General features: G+C 43.2%; 1 protein-coding gene across 1 annotated transcript in view; it reads left to right on the forward strand.

Annotated features, from left to right (window-relative positions):
* Nucleotides 1-22,914, forward strand: part of LOC116686444 (oocyte zinc finger protein XlCOF7.1-like) — a 588,898-nt gene that overhangs the window by 405,764 nt on the left and 160,220 nt on the right. The gene's annotated exons all lie outside the window — the stretch shown is intronic.

Below are 22,914 nucleotides of genomic sequence, written 5' to 3' on the forward strand. Positions count from 1 at the left end.
TGAGCGTTACCGCGCAGCCTCCAACTGAGCTGGAAGACGTAGATGTGACGTGAGCAACCAGTCTGAAAGGTGTAAGTCTTCTGGTAGCTGTGCAAGAGAAATCTCAATCATTCCCAATCAGCAGAGACCTGGGGGCTTCATTGGCGTCAGGGGGGCCGCAGGGGGGCTGCAGGGGCGTCATGTGCCCTCAGTTGTCCCGCAGGTGTCTTCCAGGGGTCTGCAGTGGTCCTCAGGGTTTCTTCATGGTTCTCATTTTTCCTCAGGCGCCTGCAGGTTGTGCCCTTCCATGGTGCCTACCCCTCCAGCCGGTCCCCTCTGTGGTCCTCATGGGTGCGTCAGGTGGCCGTCAATGTGCCTCTATGTCGCCCTCATGTGTCCGCATTTCGCGCCTCATTTGGTCTCTGTGGCCCCATGGTGGCCGTCAGGGGGCCGTCATGGCGTCCGCATGGGTGCCTCAGGTTGTCATCATGTGTCCCCCATGTTGCCCCCCAGTTGCTTCATGTTGTCCTCATGTTGACCTCATGTTGTCCGCAGTTGTCCGCAGTGTTGGTCTTCATGTTGCCCTCATGTGTCCTCATGTTTGTCCGCACATGTTCTCTCATGTTTGTTCCCATGTTGTCCTCATGTTGTCTTCTATGTTGTCCTCATTTTTCTTATGTTGTCTTCATCGTCCTCATGTTTGTTCCCATGTTGCCCTCCTGTTGCCCTCCTGTTGTCCCATGTTGTCTCATTTGTCTTCAAGGTTTTCCTCGATGTCTTCCTCATGTTGTCCTCATGTTTTCCCCACTTTGTCTTCAAGGTGCCCTCATGTTGCCTTCATGTTTTGTCCTGTCATGTCGCCATCCATGTTGTCCTCAGTTTGTCCTTGTGTCAAGTCCATGTTGTACCTTCATGTTGTCCGCATGTTGCCTCCCATGTGTTCTTCATGGTGTCCTCCTAGGTTCGTTCATCATGGTGCTTTCACCCCGCCATTTTGTCCTTCTGTATTGATCCTCTCCATGTTTGTCTTCATGTTGTCCTCAGGTTGTCATCATGTGTCACTCCTCATGTTCTGGTCTCATGTGCCCCATGTTTTCCTTCATGTTTTGTCTTCATGTTTGGTCCTCATGTTGTCTTCAGTGTGGTCTTCATGTGTCCTCATGTTGCTTCATGTTGTCCCCTCATATTGTGCCCCATGTTTCCCCATTTGTCCTCATGTTTCCTCATGTTGCCCTCTTGTTTCTTCCTGTTGTCCTCATGTTGTCGCATGTTTTCCTATACAATCTTCTTTTTAATTCCCCAAATAACATGAGGATTCCAACGCTCTTTGTGGCCAGTACAAATCTCACTTTCATTAATTTGGGGTCTTAATTCTAGTTAGAGCACTTGACAATCAAATGGAATTGTTTTAGTTTGAAATAGTATTGAGGTAACAGTTGACATATTCCCATACCTCTGATTATCTATCACAAGCAAAACTCCATTCCGTTTAATTTTAGTCCTCAATTAATATCACCAATTTCGCTTTTCTAACTCAACCTTAGGTACTAAATTTTCCCTATAAATGCGGTTTTATTTGACACAGACATTACTAAAGTTAATAAGGTAAGGTGTATGTTGAACACGCGAAAACATGTACTCGGAACAAAGGGACCAAAACGTAAGAAAAAGCAGACAAAACTCCGAACTTGAAAGCGTCAATAAAAGTGCTTGCCCCTTGCAATTCTCGGTTTGTGTGACCGGGAAGACACACCGAGTCGGTTAAAAGCTTCTTTGTCTCTCTCAGTGAGTTCGACACGTGGTTTATTACTCATCGCTACAGCATTGGATCTGGACTTGGTTTTGAAAATGCTTTTAGTTACTCCCTGTCTAAAACAGACCTCTTTGATTCTTCACCCTAGCTAAACATGAAGGTAGTCCTAAGAGAACACCACGCTGTGTGGGACTGTAGCTTGGCTGTAAAGGCCCTTCAGCAGCGTGTCTCCGCCACCGGTGGGACCGCTCTACTTTTCATCCTGTGGCTGCGCCACTTTGTGATGAGTTCCTTCTATCGTATGCGGTTTCTGGGGCCACGACACGCGGCCTACTAATCTCAAACAGCCCATTACACAAGCTCACACTCTTCACACTTTAAATTTAGCCTGTGGACCCTGAAATCACGACACTTCCTGTCCAGTACTTAAACACTGGCGTAAGTGGCGGGTGAGGTGGCCAAACCAACAACAGTCTAATGTGTATGTACAGGAAGAACTGTAACCCCTTCCGTTAGTGCATACTCTCTGTCTCTGCCCAGGGTAACAGGGGTATGATCAGCACGGATGCGCCTTCACAGGTTTATCCCAGAAAAAGCGGTGGCTCTCTGAAGCAGATTCCCCATGTAAAACACCCTTCCTAGGGATCTGTGTGATTTTGCTGAATTTCCAGCGGTCCTGTCAATTCGTTTTTCTTTTTTTACACACGATACCTGCTGCCTGTCTTCAGCAAAGTCCTGCTTTCTAAGTGTGTAACTTTTGACGACTTTCTGATGCATTCTGACACTTAAACAATGTAATCCAAAGAGAGAATGTCACACATGTATAGATTTATGCTAAGACACAGAAAAAACTGTACTAAAACTAATCTTTTGATTCGTAAACGTTTTCGAAATACACGCCGCAAATTAGGTCGATCCCATTAAAAATCGAGTAAAATCGAATGAAACCCCAAGCCGACCCAAAAAAGGAGGTGTCCCGTAGAAAGCATTGTCTTTGCGGGTGGCTTTACCCCGGAGGGTAAATAGTTGCCCAATGAACCCCCGTTCGGGCACCCACCTCGAGTGTCCCAGTCATCCGGCCACGTGTCAACGTGTAACCTCATTTCCAAGATACCTGACGCCCAACATTCCCCCCCCCCCCCCCACCTTGGACAGCGTAAGTAAACGCTGCCCCAGGCTACTTAATTCCTAGAGTGGAGTAATATAGTGTCACTACCATTTACTGTGGGCTATGGGACAAGATTAAGACTACAAGTTTAAACTAGGAATTTGTTTTATTTGACGTCCATTAGACCACGCGATGCACACTGACCCAAAAATCCCTGGTTTAAATAACACCAAAAATTATTTCTAAGATAATATAGGCTACTCACGTACTGGAGCGCCGGGACCAGGAACTTCCATCTTCTGCTAGTTTCCTTCATGGGTTGTTCCCCCCCCCCCCCTTGCTTATCTCGCACTTCTGGTTGTGCATATGTATTCGCTCCCTCTTGCTCCTGTTGTGGTGTTGCTGGTCGCGTGTGTTGTGGTTTTCTGTCTGTGGTGTGATGTGGTGTTGTTGTTTGTGGGTGGGTGTGTTGTGTATGTTCTGCTTCGGCATGTATTAATGTTGTAAACTGTAGTAGCTCAGCTCTAGGTGATTGGAGTGGTACTCTCCGAGGTTACGTTTCACTATGTCCCTTCCACCACGTTCCCAGACTGGATGTAATTGGTGTCTGTCTAGAGAGGGGCCATTCACCTCTTGGGCAATTGCCGTGGTTGATCTTTGTCAGTCTAAAGCACTCGAAACCCTCCCCCCCCTAATAGCTCAGGTGCTGATCCGCACTGTCGCTGGCTGTTGTGATTATGGTGATATGTTTCTGTGTGTTTGGTCCTTGTGCTGTCGTTGCGCTGTTATTTTTAAGCTGTGGCACTTCCATCCCTTGTATTCTGCTTTATCTTTTTATGTTTTCTGTCTTTCCTCGCTGTTTTTTGTAGCCCTTAAGTCCTTTATCCGGCCATGTCTCAGTGAGACTCTAATTGTTATTGTATACCCTTGTCTCTTAATTGTTCAACTAAACAAAATTCTCACAGAAAAATCCCGTAGTATAATGCATTCCGTAATGTAGCTGAATATTATGTATCGCATTAATGTAATGATTTGAGTAAAAAGGGGAGCCCAGGGTTCTCAGTTCACAGCGGTTTCCCGAGCAGTCTCTTCTGCAACTGTAGTGACCACAACCACCAACCCATTTTGAGACCTTTCGCATTAAGCAACAACCGCGGCGTCGCGGCGCTTGTGTCAATAACTTCATATTTATGAACGCTACTCCCACACTTTGCGCCCCATGTGGCTCCTTTCAGTGGCGACGTGTGCTGCACCACGGCCCATTCACACTGTGTTTTTCCTTCAACTGGACAGAATCAGATTTCATCTCGATGGTTTGAACACGCCACTTCGTGCTTTTCACTTCGAGAAACTTCGTTTTTCTCGCCTCCTTTGCTTCGTTTCGGGAATTAGTATCACCACTTTACTGTAACAGTCTCTACCAATTGCATGATTTTAAAATGGGTCACAAAACTTGCGTGTGCTTTCTCCCCAATGTCGTTTATCAGTAATACAAAATGCCGTCAGGATGTGAAATAACTCGTGCATCTTTCTGATTCAGATCTCCTTACACGCAATCCTCCATTATTGGATTTTGGATAAAAAATTCCACCATGTAGGAACTTTTCTATGACTAAGAGACAATGCGTTTTGTGTTCACTTATTGGCAAGCCTGAGACTTTAGGAGCTTTTCGTTACTTCCCCTGTTCACTTATCCATTTGGATTGAACTTGTGTGGAAAGGTTCGGCACCAATATTAAGTTAAATTTGCCCTTCCCTTTTTGGGCTCTACAGACCCCCCTAATGTTAAAAGATCAGGCGAGGCTAATGTATACACCTTCACCCCTATGTTAAAATACAGGGGGCCATAAGTATATTCACCCGAACCCCCGCCCTTGCTCCGCCCCGATGTTCACAAATACAGTGGCATAAGTATACACCCCCTTGTTAATACAGGGGGCATAACACAACCCCATTTTAAGTACAGGGGCATAAGTATAAACACCCTCCCCTATGTTAACATACAGGTGCTAAGTATACACCTCCCCTATGTTAAATATACGGGGCATAAGTATACAACCCCCCCTATGTTAAAATACAGGGCATACGTATACACCCCCCTACTTTAAAATACATAAGGGGCATAATCTACATCCCCCCTATGTTAAATACTACACGGGGCCAAATAGTATACCCCCCTTCCTATGTCTTGATTAAAACTACAGGGGTCATTAGTCTATCACCCCCCATAGGTTAAAATTCCATAGAGGCAGGTTTTTTATTATTATAGAAGGACCATTATTCATGGATCAGTGGATACTATGCATCGCATAGAAGTTCCCTTGGCCTTTAGCAATTTAAAACAACCTGTAACTTTCATTTTTCACTAGAGGGATCTCCAAGCATTGTGGCCGTGGCATGGCACCCAAAGATCACATGATGTCTTATATTAATGTACAACCTGGTCCCAAAAATACCCGGTTGCCTTAACTTTCCTCTGCGTGTCCTGCGGCTTTGGCTCATTAGTTTCTACTCTTGTGGACACGCTCTGCAGCAAACTTGTCCCGGCCCCCACCGTGAAAAACTGAGCGCAGAGTAAAAAAACAGCTATAAGTGCACGGACATGCATACATTTGGACCACACCTCGCAGTGAAGGTTTCTTCTAACGGTTCACTCCTTTTACAGCTGTTGATGGTGGAACGTCTGAAGAAATGCCAAAGCAGATCGGAAGGATCCGAATGTTGGAGCCGTTGAATGTACTTTAGGCCCTGGTTGTCCCATTGCTTTCTCTGTAATGGCGTTTCCTTTTTTTTCCGTATCGTGACCCTTTAAGAATGTAATAGGTAATAAAACGAAGCAAAAAAAAAAAAAACACGTTTCCAAACTGGGAAGATTTTAGACGCAGAATCATGAGGATTTAAGCTTATGAGTTTGTTGCTAGAGAGAACTTTAAAGCTGCTCGCCGTCTTATCTAACAATTGAATCAGCTGTTACAGTATGTAGGGACCCCCTAAGGTCTTAGACTCTCGACCATTTAGGTACCACAAGGTCTATCGACTTCAGATGCAGTATTATGGACCCACTAATGTTCTCTAGCACTTCATATCAGTATTAGGACACCGAAGGTCTTAGACTTCATGATCACAGTATTAGGGACCACTAAGGTCTATAGACTGCAGATGCAGTACTTAGGGACCACTACGGTCTATTGAATAAAGACTTCGCTACAGTATTAGGGACCCCTAAGTTCATATAAAAGAGACTTCAGATACAGGATTAGGGACCACTAAGGTCCATATCAAAGAGCCTTCAGATACCGTACTTGGGGACACTAATGTCTATATAAAGAGCTTCATATACAGTATTAGGACCACTAAGGTCTATAACAAGAGGACTTATATACATACTAGGGGACCACTAATTGCTTCTATATAAAGAGACTTCAGATACATTCTTAGGACCACTAAGGGTCTATATAAAAGAGACTTCAGATACAGATTAGGGGACCACTAAGGTCTATATAAAGCGAGACTTCAGATACAGTATTAGGACCCTAATGTCTATATAAAAAGGGACTGTCAGATTACAGTTATCTAGGGACCTACTACGTCTACTATAGGGATAGAGACTTCTAGATTACAGTATTAAGGACCAACTAGGTCCTAATATTAGAGAGCCTTCACCGATAACAGTATTACGGGGCCCACTAAGGTCTATAATAACGACGACTTCAGATACAGTATTAGGGGACCACTAAGGTTCTGATATAAAAGGGAGACGGTCAGATAACAGTATTATGTACCATCTAAGGGTCTATATAAAGAGTGATCTTCAGATACAGATAAATTATGGACCACTAAGGTCTACTATAAAGACTTTTCATATACAGATTAGGGACACTAATGTCTCCTATTAAAAGAGACTTCAGATACGTTTAGGGGACCACTAGGTCTATATAAAAAGACCGTCAGATACAGTATTAGGGACCACTAATGTCTATATAGAGACTGTCAGATACAGTATGTAAGGTGACCACCTACTGTCTATATAATGAGACTGACTTCAGATACAGATACAGGATACAGTCCTATTCACCTTCCATGCGGCCTGGTTGTCGACTGCATCTCACTCATACTGGACGATGTCAAAGATTATGCTTCCGTTTAGACACTTATACACAAAACAAGTAAAACTAGGGTCCAGGGGGGGCGGAAAATGCTATGTTATCCCGGCAGAGTACAATCTGCTGATACTCGGCCCTTTGTGTTTTCACTAGCAGGAAAACTGTATAGTACTTCATGATCCTCTATCCGTCAGGCTAACGTTACATATCAACACATCAACATCACCAGCCTCCATAACCCACCGCTTTGGTCTGTACGCTGCATGAAGAGTCTATTACCATTAATCTTATGCACTTAAATGGAGTTGATCATCTCTGCAGGAGACACTTTGTGTGGCCTGAGTGCTTTGTTTTCGACGTTTTTCAGAGTGAATTGACGCGAAGTCCTTTGCCACATTTTAACTCATCATCCGTACAATGGAGTTTTAACTTTGATGCATTCAGTGTCTGAAGGAGCAAGGCCTCTGCTCTTTGTTTTTTGCCACTACTTTTTTCACACTTCCGGTGAGTTTTCATTACGCACACCTGATGAACCGACAGGTACTTAATCTGAGCAGCTCACGGGACTCTGTTCATGGAGCAGCGGAGGTATAAAGTAGGCACAGCCGGCATATCGCTGTACAGGAAGCACACATCAGTTCACTGTGAGTGTGTTTGGAAGGTGACATTGGTATTGGTGAGTGCTCACCATCGCTGAGTAGAGTGTATCGTGTCGGACGCGTTGGCGCCCTGAAGCGCGGACAGAGCCGATGTTTCTTGTTAACAAACATCCGCCGGTAAAATTAGACTACATGAGTTGAAGCCTCACTAAATCCGTGGCTCGCATTTTACTTTGTAACAATCATTGACAACATATTGACTTTAATAGGATCATGAGGATGTGTCGTTTTTACACCCGTTTGTGTTGTGCTTCCCGTCAAAATCTTTAAAGCAATGCTTTATGACCTTTTTTAATCAATGTTTTAAACTTTTTTCTTACATTTTATGTCCCTTTTTTCATGTTTGTCACTTTCTTTTTACGTTTTCACCACACGTAACACTCCGTAACTTCATTTTTAACAGTTTTATTTTTGTTGAATGTTATGGGGTCCATAAACCTCATTTATTAGGAAATTATACCTAATGGTTGATTAAGAACAGTGCAACATCTAGGAATTATGAGACTAAAAATTTAAGGAATCGGATTGTTTGATGCTATGCACAGAACTGGAAATGTTCCACTTTTACTCAATACTATTCACACAACACTTCACTTTGGTTTTACAACTCTAGAAATATGAATACGACCCCAAAATTAATGAAAGTAGAGGATTGTAGCTGGCAATAGAGTCGTTTGTTATCAACTCATGTTATTTTGGGGAATTAAAAGAACCTTGAAATAGACAACATGAGGACAACATGAGGGTACACATGATGACAACATGGGGCCAACCGAGGACCCATGGGGACAACATGAGGACTAATCATTCATGACTCACATTGGAACAACATGAGTACAACAATGGAGCACATGAAAAACCATGGATGGACAACCATGAGGACACATGTGGACAACGCTGAGGACACCATGGGACACCATTGACAACACTTAGGACACCATGGGAGGGCACTGTTGCAACATAACAACATGAGGACACACAATGGGGACAACATGAGGTGACAACATTGATGACAACTGGGAAACAACATGAGGACAACTGAAGACACATAGGACATAATCATGATGGCAACATGAAGACAAGACTGATGCCACATTAATACAACATGCAGGACAACATCGAGTCAAACATGAGGACAACAGTGTACAACATGAAGAACAACATCTGATGACAACATTAGTACAACAATGAAACACATGATAACAACATGATACAACAGAAGACAACATGGGACAACATGAGACACATGAGGACAACCTTAGAGGAACATGATGGTTTAAGTAATCAAATCTGGACCTACATCCAATTATTCAAATCAACTTCAACGGGTGTTGTAATGTGGGGGACACAATCATGGACAGTCCTAGGGACAGTCCCCCACATACAAAGTCTCCGCTACGCCTTTGGCTGAGACAATGATGGACGCTGACGCACCAAAGAGGCAGTTTTTCTTTCAAACAAGCAATACAGTTCATTGGAAAGTTTGGCGCGCGCGCGTCCCTCAGAAAACACACGGCTTTTCCTGCTGCGAGGCGGTGTTTTCTGTAACATCTCTGGGTGTTTTTACTTAGTCCCATTCTGGACCAATCATCATGCGGATTCCTGTTGTACTGAATTAAGAGAGCATTCACGGTCCCAAACACAACCCGTAGAGGTGGTGCTACTGCTAACTTGGGGTCTGTAGCCTCTCAGCTTCAGGGGGGGTTGCTGAACTCGTGCGACGTGTTTGTCCCTTGTAGTCAGTGTAACATCAACACCTAACCACTCGTACACTTTCCTTAGTTTACAGTTGTGGTTTTCCTGTTTTACTGTGTCCCCTTTGTGCAATCAACAACCTGCAATTAACATCTGCTGCACACAGAAAATGCATCCATGTGTGAGTTAAGATACAGCAGCAAGACTGAAAAAAAGCTTCAGAAGAACAGCTCCGTCTTTGGCCATGATTGCGTCTCACAGTAACATTGAGAACTATGGCATACCACAGAGGTTGGTGTATAAAATTCCGCCATCAGCCAATTCATCAGAACAGAAAAATCCTAATTACTCGCTTTGCAAACCTCTCTAATTCGGCTCCACCACAAATACAATCCTGGGATAGGAGTAAGCAGAATTCACGCTCTGGGTTGATCCGCATTTCTTTAAAACCATCCAAGCATCTCGGGAAGATGCGAGTCCGGACTGCAGCCACAAATCACCACATCCAACGTTTTTACAGTAAGTTCCGGAAGACGTCCCAGTATCTGAAGTAACATTACTGTTTACTCTAGTCACATTATTCTGAAGTACATGACTTTTACTTCAAGCTCCCAGTATCTAATACAGTACTTTTACTGTTAGTTCAGATTATCCTGAAGTTACGTATCCTTACACTTGATTCGCTTATTATGAATAACGGTACCTGTTACTTGAGTCATTTATTTATCGCTGTGATTCCTAGTACTTTTACTGAGTCCATTATTCTGAAATAACGTTACGTTTTTACTTTGAGTCATATTATTAGAACATTACTTTTACTTGAGTCCACATCATGCGAAGTACTATACTTTTTAGACTTGAGTTACATTATCTGAAGTAACATAACTTTTACTTTGAGTCAATTCTGAAGTACCAGTACTTGTACCTGAGTCACATTCCTGACGCTCCAGCTACTTAACTCTGAGTCATCATTATTCTGCGTACCAGTACTTTCACGTGAGTACCATATAATCTCTTGAAGTAACGTACCTTTTATTAAGTCATCTAGTAGTGAATAACAGGTACTTTTTACTCCGGTGAGCCGTCCCCCTTATTCTGATGTACCGTACTTTTTCTGAGTCCCATCTATGGCGGAAGTAACAGTAACTTTTTACTTGGGATCCCAGGTATGCTGACACGTTTTTAAACCAGTACCTTTTAAGTTTACTTGAGTCCTCCTTTCTTTCCTGAAGTAACAGTACTTACTTCATCTGCATCTGTCTTGAACTCTCCTACTCTCTTCCTTTTGCTCCGCTTTGACTCCTCAAATACACTTTGTATCCTCCATCTGTTACTTACTCTTCCTGTACAGACCTGCTGCCCTCAGCCGTACCATGCTCTCCTCCTGAGGATGTATTTGCCACAGGATAAATAACGCGGTAACAATTAAATGTTTCAATGGACGCCCGGTCTGTTATCCGCCGTGTCTTCGCTGTGATGTGTATCATTTCTTTTCTCTCAGGACGAAGCCTGGTGCACATAGATTGCACCAATCCTGTTGTTATGTATATTATTTTGCTTACCACCAGTAGCCATTAATCCCATCCATGATTTCCAGACCCCCCCCAAATCCTCGTCCTTCTGGCCGCGCTCTGCCACCCAGAGCAAAAGGAAAACCGTTGCAGTCCCACTGTTAGGCCTGCAGACTGGTACGCCGTGCCCTGTCGAGGCGGTAGGCGCCATCTGTTTTCAACAGTTGATCTGATCTGACCACGCAAGCATGTCGAAACAGGCGTTCTCAGAAGAGCCCGGGGTGGGGGGGGGGGTTGATTTTCTCTGGCGAATTAACACACAAGTGTGCAAGTTTTCTGTCGAACAGTTTAAAGCACGTAATCGCACGTCCAACACCAAATCACGAGTTCAGCTCGGGGTTGGATAGAAGTACCGGATCCTGAAGAGTTAAGGTATAAGTACTGGATACCACACTGTGAGTAGTACTCTGTGGCGAGTAAATTTCCTGCATTGAAACGTTACTTAAATAAAAGTATGTACGTTATCATCAGGAAAGAGTAGTTCAAAGGCGAAAACGTTGTAGTTTCTGTCCCCCCCTCCCCAGGTCCCGTCCACCCCCACCCCCACCCCTACCCGCTGAGGAATTCTAAGTGATGCAACCACCACTGTTTGAGCGTCCACATGAACGAAACAAGCATGTCTGGAACCATTCAACCCCCATCCCCCACCTTCATTTCTCACCACCGTCTCGCTCCTTACCCACCGCCCCCCTTTCCATGCAGTTGCTATTATGCCAAGGCAGCGACAAACGGGATTAAAAAAAAAAAACCTGGTCATGTGCTGTGTCCTCGCCGTGGGGTTTTGCCGCCCTTCCTTTGACCCAATACTGCGGTCCTTACTTTTGTTTGCCTCGTTTGAAAAGCCACGATGTGCTCTCTTATCTTTCAATGGGGGGGGGAGGGAAATATTCGATTCTCCTATCAAATTTCTCGTGTTGGGCAAAGGCAGGAGGAAGGGGAGGTACCTTTGCCACCGCGTTGTGACCCGTCTCAATAAGGGGAAGATTCCAAGATCTGGGCCGGTCGGCGGTCGGTGGGCGTCCTGGGCGGCCCGCTGGTAGGTCGGCCGGACGCGGGGGCGGCGGGGACCGGCGTGTTATGCGGCGGCCCTCCATCTGAGGCTTGCATTTTTCCCTCAAAGGCCATATGCAGGTTGTACCCAGGAGGACCTTGTTATTATCCTCCTCTTTGTTTTCTGTGTGCGCTTTCTTTTCTCGTTTCTACACAAACCTAAGGGGCCCTATTTTTATTTCTATATATATTCTAAGCCCCTGGGGGCTATTAGGCACAAGGAGAGGAAAAAGCAGGAGGGCTGGGGGGGGGGGTCCATAGAATGTTAAAAAAAAAAAAAAAAAAAAAAACGCATTATAGAAGGGACAATTGTGGTCAATGCCATGCGGACAATGATGTCATGGATGCCATGGGACCTTTAAAATGAATATGTTTTTCTAGGCAAGTAATTCTAGGAGAAGCTGTCTTTTTTCCTTCCCCTCTTCTTTTTTCGTTTCTTTTTTTTGTTTCTGTCCCCTTAGTCTTTTCTTCCTGACTCGTCTTGTGACGAGTAAGAAGAGTTCCGGAATATTTGCATCTATTGCTGAGGTATCGAGTGACAAGATGATACCATCTGATGGACGCTTCTGTCCTTTGTGGGCTTTTTTTGGGAACCGACTTGATCCACATTTTTTTTCCACAACTTTCTGACTTTTAGGAGCCCAAAACGTTCATTGCATTCATCAACCCGGGGAATAAACCAACAGATTTTAATTCCGCAATGAAAACATTTAATTAGTTGCAGAGCTGTGAGGTGAAGTCCGTGCTTATATCGGCTGCCCTTTGCATTTCTCACCTTGTTAGAGCGTGCGCCATTCTAACTGAGGCTCAGTCCTTACCGCAGGCGGCCCGGGGTGTTTTGAATCCGCCCCCCCCCACCCCCCCCCCCCCCCCCCCCCACCCCCCCCCTTTCCTCCTGCAGCTGTCCCTCAAAAAATCTGGTATGCTAAAAGTACCAAAGGCTGTTATCTTTACTCTCGTTTTCCTCTTTTTATTTCCCGGAGTATTATTCTTTTTTTTCTTTCTACTTTTCTACTTCACCCCCCCTTTTACTTACTTTGTTATTTTTTTTTGCGCATTGCTTGTTTCTTTCTTTTCTTTTCCCACTTTGGTTTTTTTTTTTTAAATAATTAATACCACCCTCCTGTTGTCCTCAACTCCTGATGGGTCCAAAAAATTTGTCGAGCCTTTTAAAATAAATGTCCTTACTACTGGAAATCATGAGTGTTCTTTTTGTTAACAGATTACCACATGAATCTGACTTTTGGATTCCTTCCAAAACACACCAACACGCTCTAGATTTTTGCAAAATACAAACTGGAATCCCTTTCCAAATTCGACTCTTCATAGTCCTCTGATACTTATCTACTAGTCAAATATTAAATATTAACTAATTTCTTCCTTTCTTCGCTTTTTTATAATCAAATTTTAGGTATAGAAACTCTATATAACGTGGAGGGTTATTGACCTATGAATTTTTCCCCAAAAGTAGTACAACTAGTAAGGTGGTGATTAGTGAAACACTAAAAACAAAACAGTCCTAAAAAAAGGGAAACGAAAATGTGAACTTTTTGTCCGTTTTTGACTCGGGAGAATGGACGACACACCTCAGGGTTAACAAAATAATATAACACTGAACGTGCTTATAAAGTGATACTGAAAGGATAATTTTCCCTGCACCATGAGCGATCTCCTGACTTCTACAGGTGGTTGTTTTTGTTAAAGCTTAATACTTTATCCCCTATATCTCGTTAATTGTGTGTGTGGGGAAGTACAACTGGGAGCCGGCTGGTATTTTAGAGATGTACCATGCATGCATCGGCCACGCTGCTGGGTTTTCCTTTTCTGCCTTTCCTCTGAGTTGAGTGGCCCTTCATTTCTGTCTCCCTCCGCTGGGAGGACATTGCCACGTCCTGAGACACCCACGGCGATGAGACCGGTGTCAGAAGCTCGGCCGTATATAGACAGCCGCTGCAGATTGGCTGTAGGACGGGTTGCTTGTCCATGACGAACAGGTCAGGACTGCTGGTTTCAGAAGATAGATAGGGGTGTTAACACACTGTAGAGTTCTGCTGCACAGGAGAAAATACACTTCGGTGAAAGGTCCTTTTAACAACACTGGAAGCAACACCAGAGACTCAGCAGCCCGTGTATTTAATCATTGTATTCAGTGATTCAGTTATGAGTGAATTGTGGAGATCTGAGATCCAGGTCCCTCCCTCTCCCATGAGTTTGGTTGTTTTCACAGGTGTATAGGATTCGAGGATCGTTCATAATGTAAGGGTTAAATAGCCCCGAGGCTCATTCAAGTTTTATTATCGTCACGTTTTGGTCCGAGAAATACTCACGTTCCACGTTATATTTACAGTTTGGATTCCCTTCAAATACTTTTAAGCACACAAAATGCATTTAACAGAAGAGTAATTATACTCAATAGAAAAAACTCATTTCAGTCACAGAAAATGTATCCTCGAGGGGAATGTATAAATTAAAAAACTAAAAATCCTTTTCGTTTAAACTTGTACCCTCCCTACAGGGAGTGTGTGGGTGTGTGTGCTGTGCTGTGTGTTGTGTGTGGTTTCTGATCTGTGTCTGTGATATTACTGACCCATATTCTCTGTATATAACAATATAATAGTATATATACTAAATTATCATTTGTCGATTGTTTACCATGAATTTTCATTGTGTTGTGTTTACTACCACACCAGACACCACACAAACACAATATCATGTAAAAAATCACCCCAATTCTAAGATGACAGATAATGTTATTGACATATATATAACCTATAACCCACAGATCTTTTTACAGACAGAATGTATCATACACATTGTTCAAGCAAACTTTCATGATATCACTATGTTAGTACAACTAACAGATGATGAAATAGATAAAGTTAACGAAGGAGTATAGATAAGATAAAGATAAGAGCGATTAAAAAATAAATACAGGCCAACTCAAAATCATGTCAGCATCTGACCAACATAAATTGAAATCGAATACACACACAAAGGATCAATTTAAATATCCATCCCTTGTGTTGTATAGACTGTTACTCACTTTTGAAAGAACCGATCCCAACAACATCCACCCATATATAATGCAAACATATATTTATTATATTACTTATAATATATATATATATAAGGTATACATATATAAAATATCTATATAATATATATTATATATTATAGCAATAATTTTCCCTGTTCATAATGCAATTATCAACAAGCAACCGTTTCTTGCCTCATGTCTCTTCTTTGGGTACCATTTGTTAGTTTTTTTTTTTGTGTTGGCCTGCCATCAACCTCTCTTCCTTTATTCTTTTACATTATTCTGTGAGTCCCAACTTTCATTGATGTCGTGTGTGTGTGTGTGGAACGCCAAACCTTAAACACAATTGGCACCTTTCCTCCGTAACAGTCCGTTTTCTTCAAATATCCTTACTTTCCGGGACTCTGACTCTGGTGTCTCCAGCTGTTGACACAGCCTGTTTCGTGGCTGGGGGGTTGCTGCTTCCTACGCTATTTTAGAGGAACTCCCCTATCCAGAGGACTTTTTCTTCATTTTTCTGTGAAACAACATGTCAAAACTTGTCCTCTGTAGAACTTCCCCAGTTGCCTCGTGTGAAAGGCCAAATAAGAGAGGGGCTTGGAATGGAAACGAATGTGTGGAGCTTAAGAAGGTTAGTCCCGTCCGCGGGTCGGCCTGAAGGGCCTTAGCTTGTCCCCGGTAGAGAGGACGACAAGTGATGAACATTATTAAAATATTAACAATTTTGGAAGTTATAATCCCTCATCTCTTCCTCCATTGTCCCACGTCGTTTCGAATGTTGATGTAATCTGTAAACCTGTAATGGACTGGTATGGTACTTATTAGGTTTTGTTGGCTAGCCCCTCATGTGTTGTCCCTTTGCGTTTTGTAGGGTCAAATTGACCCTCATTTTCAGTTTTCATATTCTCTTATTTGGTTTTTTTTTTTTGGTCAGTCAAATAAGCGCTGACAATGTCTACATTAAAATATGGAAAAAAACCATAAAAAAAAGCACCCGCTCGTTGAAAAACTGACAAAATGTCGGAAAAAAACTATAATAATGTTGCCAAAAAAGTGAAGGTTTCATGGTTGACGGGAGGTGCAACACAAGGCTAGTCACGATTGCCGTGACGCTTTCCTCCACAGCGCTGCGGAGGAGGGTCTGGCCTAGTCCACACAGCATTCTGGGACGGGGCAACAACATGCTCTCCGCCTTTATTTAGAGTTTATGAAGGGGCCCTGTTTAATGGTTTTTTAAGCGTGACTGCTCGCTCAGCTTGCAGATGTGTGTAGATTTTTCTTTTCTCAGGGGGCCACAACAGTCAATATATCCCACGAAGTGATATTCCTACGTCCTAGAATATGTGACTAGTCAGATGACAATTAAATTTCAACAGCGGTTCCTTTAACAGTTAAATTATCGTGAGGAAAGGGGGACCGTCAGCTGGTGAAAAGGCACAGAGACCTATATGACAAATACACAGGGAAAAGGAGAAAGTTCATAAAGTAAATAATCATTCACTTGGTCATGGCACTGTATTTTGGGGCGCAGCAGAAGAACCCATCTTCCTTCTTTCCAGGTGTGGCCCTCTGGGAAAATGATTTGACGCCCCTGCGCAGATAATACGAACCAAACCACAAATTCCCAATCCTGACAGTCTTTTCCCCACAAGACTTAGTAGCTGGTTGTTAGACTTCTCTTTAGCATCCTTTTGGGATGAACTCCGCAAGGAAATTGAAATTCCAGCACCAGTGTTGTAGCAAGAAAAATACAGAAATCAAACGAAGATAACAAAGAAAGTAAAAGACATAGCAATCAAAAGTAATAATAATCTAATAATAACAAATAAGAACTTAGTCAATTAAAACAACCATAAAATTATCTAGTCTAAGTGTCCAGTCAGTTTCCAGTGTCCAGGTATTCATGTGAGTCAGGTGTATGTGTGTGGTATGGTCCTCTTGTTCACCCGTCCTGTTTGTCCCTTCCCTCAGTATCTTCTCACCCTGATAGGAACCCCACCGACCCCGAGCCGAGCGTGATGCGCCATGCGCGCTACAACACCTCGTCCATCACTAAGCCCACCCTCCCCTCTGCAAACCACACCCCCACGGTGCAGGAGCCCGTGGTGGAGGCCGTTGTGGCCCTCAACGGCCACCCGCCCACTCCAACCACCCCCGTCTGCCCGCCGGCTCACCAGAGTCTGGGCATCCTGTTCAACGTGGTGGCCCCAATCTCCTCGCCATGCGCTACAACCGCTTCCGGCGGCGGTCAACGGCCACGTCCTGTCTTCGCCGCTCCCTGTGTGCCAAGATCGGCAGGACACGTCATCCCTGTAGCTCTTCCGTGCTCAGGAGATACGTCTCCAGCTTGCGGAGGCGATCCGCAACCAGATGCGTCTTGTCGTTCCTGGGCGCTGCATGGTGTTCTTCGGACTGTGCCCTCCTTCCTGGGCTGCGCCATGGGCGGCCGAAGCGGGGGCTGCCTTGCGTCCAACCAGGCCTCTTGCTGCACGCTCTCTGGTGACCACAGCACGACTAAAGTGGGTCCCGGCCCTGATCTGGCTGCTGCTCTTGCGTGGCCCTCCTGCCCTTCTTCAGCCTGGTGCGTACACGTACCAGTAACCCTGACGTGGTGCTTCATCAGGTGCTGACGCACCGTGAGCTACTGATCTGGCCTTTGTGATGCGGTTACTCTGGCTGGCTCTGAGCTCGCTGGCGTCGGCCCTCGTGTGCAACACCATCAGCGGGATCACGCTGGTGAGAGCCCGGCTGAAGAAGAGATCCTGCTCCCAGCGCCGCTCCGCCGGGTCCCACGACACAGAGATGGTGGTGCAGCTGGTCGGCATCATGGTCACCGTCCTGGCATCGGCTGGAGCCCTCTGCTGGTGAAACTCGATACATTCAAGATTCAAGATGTCAAGGCTTTCTTTTTCTTTAACTGTCATCCACAGTACACTGTAGTATGAATTGACATGCACAGTTTCACAGCTTAAAGAATACAGCACAGAACCAATTAAAAAACCAGTGTACAAGTTGAGTTATTAAAAATAAGATATCTTATATGGGTGTGAAGGAGCATGTAGAGCAATAATATAAATGTATTAATTAGATTAGATTCAACCTTTTATTTCATTACACAGGGACAAGGCCAAAATGCTGTTCATGTCTAACCAGACGTGGCAAATAGCAGCAGGGTGCAGGATATACCCTGGTTCCATATTGCCGGACATGGCTATGTAACTGATAATGCAGAGATAATACTATTATAACCGAATTTTACAGATATATTTGGCTTATGAATACAATTGTAAGATGTTATTTCATATGAACAAATCTATTCTTAAAATTCTGTAAATATATAACGCCTAAAAAAATAGATAAATATCTAGATACTAGATACATACAGTTTGGAAAAAGTATAAAGTATAAATATCCGTATTTAGAGTAAAATAGTGCTGTAGAGAATAATGTGCAGTCAGAACAGATACTAAGGTCCTACTAAATCTAATTCAGACTCAATCAATCAAACTTCATCTAAATCAGAAATACTTTATTGATCCCCGAAGGGAAATTCTGTGTTACAGTTGCATGATAGTATATAGATATCAGAGTAGAAATATAAATAAAGAAATACAAGGTATTTGCATAGTTAAAGGATGTTTTATGATACAGTATTTACGTAATTAAGGAGTTGTAACGGTGAAGACGAAAGACGGAGCAACTGCAACGGGCTGCATGCACGTTGGCTCTTTATAGCAAAATATAGCAAAACAAAACGTTAAAACACAATGACAACACCACGAATATAGCCCAACCTTGGAGCCACTCAGCCAGGCGCGCACGAACATTTATTTTGACTGGATGGTCCTGAAAATAATCTCGTAAGAAGAACACAACACGTGTCAACTAACACACAGGGCTGACACGCTCGCCCCCGGCCCAAAAAACAAATACCCCACATCATGGATGTAGACAGATAGGGGAAATGCCCACGCCCCCCCCCCCCCCCCCCCACACACACACACACACACACACACACAGCACACATATCCACACTTACACAATTTTCCACCCCCTCACCCTATTCCCCCCCCTACCAGCCCCCACTAAGTCACAAAATGATTATTATATAAATCTCATGTTTTCCAATCATATTTGAAGACATACTAAGGATGCAAGAGGTAGAAAATCAAAAGATACTTTATGTATCTGTTATCAATATATAGTATTTATATATTATACAAATACTGTATATAATATTAACAGTAATATATGCTATATATATACTGTAGATATAGTATCAGTTTTTTAATGTCAAAACGTGACAAACAATATAACAAAAGGACAAAATTGTAAGAAAAAGTTAAAAACTGTGAAAAACGCATCAATGAAAGTGTTGATTTTTTCAATTTTTTTTTTACTGGAAGACAACAACGGGTGTTACATTTTTTTCGTTTCTTTTTTTGTTTTCAGTCGGTTCTCTTTTGCTTCGGCTGAGTCCGCCCCGCGGTGTCACTAACGGTGGCTTGCCTTACGGGGACAGAGACACCTAACAGGGTCTGATGGTTGACAGGCTGTCAGGAGGATTGGCGACTGCAACCCAGATCTCTGGACCCTTGGGTCCTACATCCTGCTGGCGGCGCTCCGTCCTCAGGAAGATCTACGCATCACCAAAAACAGGCCATTCTCAAAGGGATCACGTTCCGGCCCGTCCGCTGGGAACCTCAGCTTCCTTGCAGAACTCAAGAAAAGCATCACCAAGATAAATTGGACCTGTCACCTTCGCTGTTTTGAGGTATGCGGCTCTGTTTCTTGACCCCTCGCTGCGCCCCCAGCGGTCCAATCACTGCTTGAGATTCTTTATTATTAATGAACCCCTTGATTCAGCTCAAGACCTCTTATCTATCTTTGCAGAGAAGTGTGACCTGCATTACATGACCACAAAGTACAACAACCATGAGTTAAAAAACAGGATCGTTACCAAATGGAGGTGCCAACGTCCGCGGTTCCCGGGTCCTCCCGGTTTTGGTGACCTGCCCCCGCTGGATCTGTCCCCGGAAATGTCCCCGATTTACTGTGACCGCCAGACCCCAACACACCGCAGGCTCAGAGCTCAGAGACGTGCCAGAAAGCCGTGTTTTACGATGCTAAAAATCACTGATTATTTACATGGAGTCTGGTGGTTTAGCGAACGCAATTGCGCATACTTTTATATTTTTAAACGGATCTTATCTTTAACAGAAGGGTCGACCTCCTTAAAATCCTTCCCATTATACTTTGTCAGACCTTAGAATATTAATGGGTCGTCAAGTTTTCAAGACGATCACTTTAGCAGTAAACACACGCTGGACAATTGTCCCTTAACCTCACTCTGCAGCTTGTTTCTCTCTGCCGACGCAGATGATCTCGTTTAATTCTGCAATCAATGTCAAGGACAAATATGTCCTCCAGTAGTTTTCTTGTAATCTGATTATCAAGGAGCTGTGCGAAAACATCCTTAAGCAAGATAAGCAAAAGATGGTCCCAGTAGTTTCAGTAGGGCTACATTACAAACCCATGAAATAAAACTTTCTATCTTGAAATATTCGACCTCTATCTTGAAATATTAAGACTATTCTTAAAAACATCCCCCCCCCCCTCTCCCCCTTTTTTGAAGTATTTAGGATTTCGCCTCTCTTGAAACATTCACCTCTGAAGTGAGTGGAGTGGAATTGATGAAGTAGCAGCAGTGGGGGGGGTGGTCTAGTTCAGACCTTTGGGGGGGGGGGGGGGGGAAGGGGGCAGCTTTGAGGGTTCTAGGTGTCCCCGTTTAAAGTTTTACAAAAATAACAAACTGATGTGTGTTTTGTAGAACTATAACGCCTCTGAGCTGAAAAGTCCGCCCGGATTTTGTCTGCAGAAATCTTGTCCCCTTTCCAAATGGGGGAAATACAAACATGAAAGTTTAAAGGTCCAATTGTGCCGTAGTGCACTATTGTTACAGAGTTACCCAGAGAGTATATGCAGAGGGTAACGACAGGAGAGCTGAGAGTACATTTTGGTTTTTTTTTAGGGGTCTTAAAGGCCCAAAAAATACAGCACAATCAAATTAAACCGACAATTTAAAAAAACTGAGGGGACCTAAAAAATTAAATTAAAAAAACATACAGACAAAAGCTCTCCGTCACACTCATCTCCTCTTCCCATTTTCCAACCATTAACCATGTAGCAACAATTAACATGTTAAGGTGGTCGTTGGTAAAGAGAACAGTTGAGAAAAGAATAAACTCAATTCTAAAGTTCAAGTATGATTAAAACAGTTGCAGCTTGTGTATGCAATGATTACTAAAGAGACTCCCTTAAACGGTGGAAAGAGGAATGGCGTAAAAAGAACCCATTTGAACCTGGACGATCCGACATTCCAAAGAGCGTTAAAAACAGGTCTCGATGTCAACAGCCAACAGCGGTTCATCTACAACTAATACGGTTTGATTTAAAAAACATTCACCCCCAGCGTCCACGAGACTACTGCTGCGTCTTCGTTTGTAGTCTGGCACTGGACCCAAACGGAGACATTTTTGGAAATGAGGACGCCCTTCTTCTTTGTCTTTTAGGTAGCCTTAAATACTAACTACGATGTTACGATCTTGATCTGTTGCTGCAGCATTGTGTCGATAAATCCAGGAAGTTTTCTGTGAAGCTCGTATCGAGGCTATATATCGTTGTAAGAGTAAGAGAGACAGAAATGACGCCATTTTTTTTTGATGACCAGGCTAATTACACTCTACGTACTACATGTAATTACTACTTGCTAAACTAACAATGCTAGTTCACATTTAAAACCATAGGTACAAAGGAAAGTCTACCTTAACTTGCGTAAACTGCTTAACTACCAGCTATTACCCTTAACACACAAGCAAGGCAACAGCTTAATTACTAATTACTGTACTACTACTTTAACTATTTCTGCTAACCTACTGCATAGTTAACATTAACATAGTACACAAGGGCTAACTACTGCTACTAACATGCTAGTTAAGTAAACCCTTACCCAATAGGCACGTAACTACTGACTAAGCTACCTTCTAGATACAAACTAGCCAGGCTAATTAACTGCTAACTAACTGTATTAACATTAGAAAACATCAGGTACCAGAAGGCTAATTAACTGACTTTACTACTTATTATTACCTCTTCTGCCAACTAACATTGCTAGTTCACTTAACATTAGGCACAGGCTAATTACTTGCTAACTAACTATTCTAGTTAACATTAACATAGGCACAGGCTAACTATGCTACTTCTGTTACGATTACATGGACAGAACTACGCAACTACATGTCATTTAACATTAACATGGCACAGGCTACTTACTTCTAACTAAACATGCTATTGTAACCTTAACCATAGAACCAGGCTAATTAATTACTGCCTGCCAACTAACATGCCTAGTTAAACTTAACCACATAGGACCCGACTATTACTAACCTGCCAAACTAACAATGCTAGTTTAACATTAACCTATGCCAGGCTAATAACTTAACTACGCTAACTAACAGGCTAGTTAACAATCATATAGACACAGGCCTAATTAATGCTAACATAACATGGTGCTAGTTTGAAACTAACATAGGCAACAGGCTTACTTCTTACGGGGCTACTACCTCGCTAGTTAACCACCTTAACACATGCACGGGGCTAAGTACTACTGCTGAACTAAACACGCTAGTAACCTTAACATAGGCACAGCAACTTACTCTAACTAACATGCTAGTTAACCTTTACATAGGAACAGGTAATTACTGCTACCTAACCTGCTAGTTACCTTAACATAGGAACAGGATATTACTGCTAACTAACAGTGCTAGTTAACCTTTACATAGGACTGCTAATACCTGCTAACTACATGCTATTTAACCTTACCCTAGAACCAGGCTCATTACTGCTAACACATGCTAGTTAACAATAACAGAGGCCCCAGGCTACTTCCTGCTACTAACA

Source organism: Etheostoma spectabile, unplaced genomic scaffold (genome assembly GCF_008692095.1).
Source record: "Etheostoma spectabile isolate EspeVRDwgs_2016 unplaced genomic scaffold, UIUC_Espe_1.0 scaffold378, whole genome shotgun sequence".
NCBI classification, from domain to species: Eukaryota; Metazoa; Chordata; class Actinopteri; order Perciformes; family Percidae; genus Etheostoma; species Etheostoma spectabile.